At 48.8% G+C, this 3,798-nt stretch overlaps 1 pseudogene; it reads left to right on the top strand.

Moving 5' to 3' along the window:
- The first annotated feature begins 502 nt into the window (after positions 1 to 502).
- Positions 503 to 3,341, top strand: LOC102488969 (hexokinase-1 pseudogene; annotated as a pseudogene).
- The last annotated feature ends 457 nt before the right edge of the window (positions 3,342 to 3,798 follow it).

The raw sequence follows: 3,798 nt of genomic DNA, 5'->3' as shown, positions 1-3,798 counted from the left end.
CACATAGTAGCCATTTTTATTAAAATTTGTTGAAGGAGGCCCAGCCATGGTGGCAACCGTGTAGCTAAGATACTGTGTTTTGCAGGCTGGGACCACATGGGAGGCCTGCATTAGATTCCAGATTCAACCTTGAGGGGAGGGGAGGTAGCTCATGGCTGTAATCTGTAACACAGAGAGGCTGAGGCAAGAGGATCACAAGTTCAAGGCTGGCCTGGGCAATACAGCAAGACCCTCTCTAAAAAGAAGCCAGGCATGGTGGTGCATGCTGGTCTCTATCACGAGACTCTGTAGTAAAAACAAAACAAAACTATATATACATACTCACACACACACACATATAAACTAAATTAGTGAATTAACAAATGAACAGTTTCTCTTTCAATGTCCTCTTTTGTCTTTAATCATAAAGAAGGACATTTGCTTTTAAAAGCTGCCAACACAGGACCAATGCTCGCTTTGGCTGCAGACGACCCGCTGCCACCCTGCACACTCCACCACCAGCATGAATGCCACTCAGCTCCTGGCTTATTATTTCACCAAGCTGAAGGATGATCAAGTCAAAAAGATTGACAGGTATCTTTTTGTCATGAGGCTCTCCAATAAAACTCTGAGAGATATTATGACTCGCTTCAAGGAGATGAAGAATGGCCTCTCCTGGGATTTTAATCCAACAGCCACAGTCAAGATGTTGCCAACATTTGTAAGGTCTATTCCCGATGATTCTGAAAAGGGAATAGAACTTTGCCCTGGATCTTGGTGAGTCTTTCTTTCAAATTTTGCAAGTACAAGTGAACCACAAGAGAAACCAAAATGAATGTTCACAGGTTCCAAGGTTTATGACACCCCAGAGAACACTGTGCATGGCAGTGGAAGCCAGCTTTTCCATCATGTTGTTGAGTGCCTAGGAGACTTCATGGAGAAAAAGAATATTCAGGATAAGAAATTACTTGCGGGCCTCACGTTTTCTTTCCCTTGCTGACAATTCAAACTAGATGAGGCATCTTCATCACCTGGAGGAAGCAATTGAAAGTGAGCCATGTGGAAGGAGCAGATGTGGTCAAGATGCTTGACAAAGCCATCAGAAAGCGAGGGGACTTTAAAGCCAACATCTTAGCGGTGGTGAACGACATGGTAGGGGCCATGTGACCTGTGACTATCACAACCAGCATTGTGAAGTCAGTCTGATCATTGGCACGGGCATCAAAGCTTCTACCTGGAGGAAGGTAGAAGGAGACGAGGGGAAGTTGTCTATGAACACAGAATGGGGAGCCTTCGGGGATGATGGGTCTCTGGAAGACATCTGGACTGAGTTTGACAGAGAGATAGACCAGGACTCCCTCAACCCTGGAAAAGAGCTGTTTGAGAAGATGGTTAGTGGCAAGTACCTGGAGGAGTTGGTTCAACTGATTCTAGTCAGGATGGCCAAGAGAGGCCTCTTATTTGAAGGGAAGATCACCCCAGAGCTGCTCACCAAAGGGAAGTTCAACACCAGTGATATGTCAGCCATCAAAAAGAATAAGGAAGGCCTCCACAACGACAAAGAAATCCTGAACCACCTGGGAGTAGAGCCATCAGGTGACGACTGTATATCAGTCTAGCATGTGTACACCCTCGTCTCCTTTCACTCGGCCAACCTCATGGCTACCAGCTGGGTGCCATCTGGAACAGCCCACGTGATAACAAGGGCATGCCCAGGCTGTGGACCACAGTTGGTGTCCACATGTCTCTTTACAAGATGCACCCACAGTATGTCCAGCATTTTCACAGAACTCTGACCGCTTGGTGCCAGACTCGACCTCTGATTCCTCTTGGAGAGTGGCAGTAGCAAGGGGGCCACCATGGTGACCGCAGTGACCTGCCGCCTGACTGAGCCGCACCAGTATATTGAGGAGACCCTGGCCCACTTCTTCCTCACCAAGGATGTGCTGCTGAGGAGAAGAGGGGCTGAGATGGAGCCGGGGCAGAGAGAGCAGACGCACAACAATGCTGTAAAGATGCTGCCCTTCTTCATCCAGAGCACCCTAGGTGGGACAGAGCATGGTGATTTTTGGCCCTGGATCCCAGAGGAACGAATTTCTGTGGTCTACTGGTGAAAATATATAGCAAAAAGAGAGAACGGTGGAAATGCACAACATGATCTACACTGTCCCCATTGAGATCATGCAGGGGACCAGCAAAGAGCTGTCTGACCACATCGTCTACTGCATCTCTGACTTTCTGAACTACATGGGGATAAAAGGCCCCAGGATATCTCTGAGCTTCATGTTCTCATTTCTCTACAGGCAGATGAGTCTGGATGTGGGAATCTTGATCACCTGGACCAAGGATTTTAAGGCAACTGACCGTGTGGAGCACAATGCAGTCACCTTACTAGGGGGTGCCATAAAAAGGAGAGAGGAATTTGACATGGATGTGGTGACTATGGTCAACGACATGGTGGGCACCATGATGGTCTGTGCTTATGGGAACCCATACGTGAGGTTGGACTCATTGTAGAAATGGGCAGCAATGCTTGCTACATGGAGGAAATGAAGAAAGTGGAGATACTGAAAGGGACCGAGGGTCAAATGTGCATCAACATGCAGTGTGAACCTTTGGGGACAACGAGTGTCTGGATGACATCAGAACAACTTCAACAGATTGGTGGATGGATATTCTCTAAATGCAGGAAGGCGAAGGCTTGAGAAGATGATCAGTGGTATGTACTTGGAGGTAATTACCCGAAATATCTTGATCAACGTCACCAAGAAGGGATTCTTCTTTTGAGGGCAAATCTCAGAGCCGTTGAAGACCTAGGGCATCTTTGAGACCAAGTGTCTCTCTTGGATGGAAAGGGAGCAATTAGTGCTTCTCCAGGTCCAGCCATCCTCCAGCAGCTGGGTCTGAAGAGCACCTGTGATGACAGGACCCTCCTCAAGACCATGTGTTGCGTCATGTCCAGGAAGGCCGTGCAGTAGTGCGGTGCTGTCATGGCTGTGGTTGGCAAGATCCACCAGAACAGAGGGCTAGACCATCTGAATGTGACTGTGGGCATCAGCAGGACTCTCCACCAGCTTCATCCATACTTCTCCAGAATCATGCACCAAACCGTGAAGGAACTGTCACCAAAGTGTAATATGTCTTTCCTCCTATCAGAAGACGGTAGTGGCAAGAGGGCCACCCTCATCACAGCCTTGGGCCTACGGCTTCCAGCAGAAAAGACCCAGGGTCCCCGCCTACTGCCCTTCAAGCACTTCCCTCTTCAGATGGCTACTCCCCACCTGTCCCAGTCAGCTGGGCTGGGAGACACTAGCACCAGAGCCTGCCACCACTACAGCGGGAAAAACACAAAATGCAACTGATGGCATATAATGTAGGGTAGAACTAGAGTGTGCTGTTGATAATACCTCTCATCTGGATACCACTGACCTAACCTGCCACTCTGCACGATATGACTCCGACCCGGTCCTCCACGTGTCAAATATCATGGCACCCATTTCTACTGTGTGCATTCAATTATCCAGTGGGGTTATGGCACCCATTTCTACTGTATGCACTCAATTATCCAGTGGGGTTAGTTATTGGTTCAAAATGAAAAGTCACCCCATCTGACAAGCCTTGTAGGCCTCGAAAGCCTGTCCTTTAGGGTCACCTCCCCTGTGTGAAATGTGTTAACATCAGCAGACACTGCTGCGACTCTGCTTCCCAGGGGCCCTGCCTGAGGGGCAAGTGTGGACATAGCACAAGCCGCTTCCTCCCGTCTCAGCACCTGTGATGACAGGACCCTCCTCAAGGCCATGGGTTGCATCGTGTCCAGGA

The sequence above is a fragment of the Tupaia chinensis genome, unplaced genomic scaffold, assembly GCF_000334495.1.
Source record: "Tupaia chinensis unplaced genomic scaffold, TupChi_1.0 Scaffold000434_1, whole genome shotgun sequence".
Taxonomy (NCBI): domain Eukaryota; kingdom Metazoa; phylum Chordata; class Mammalia; order Scandentia; family Tupaiidae; genus Tupaia; species Tupaia belangeri.
This window is presented reverse-complemented; position numbering and strand designations above follow the sequence as displayed.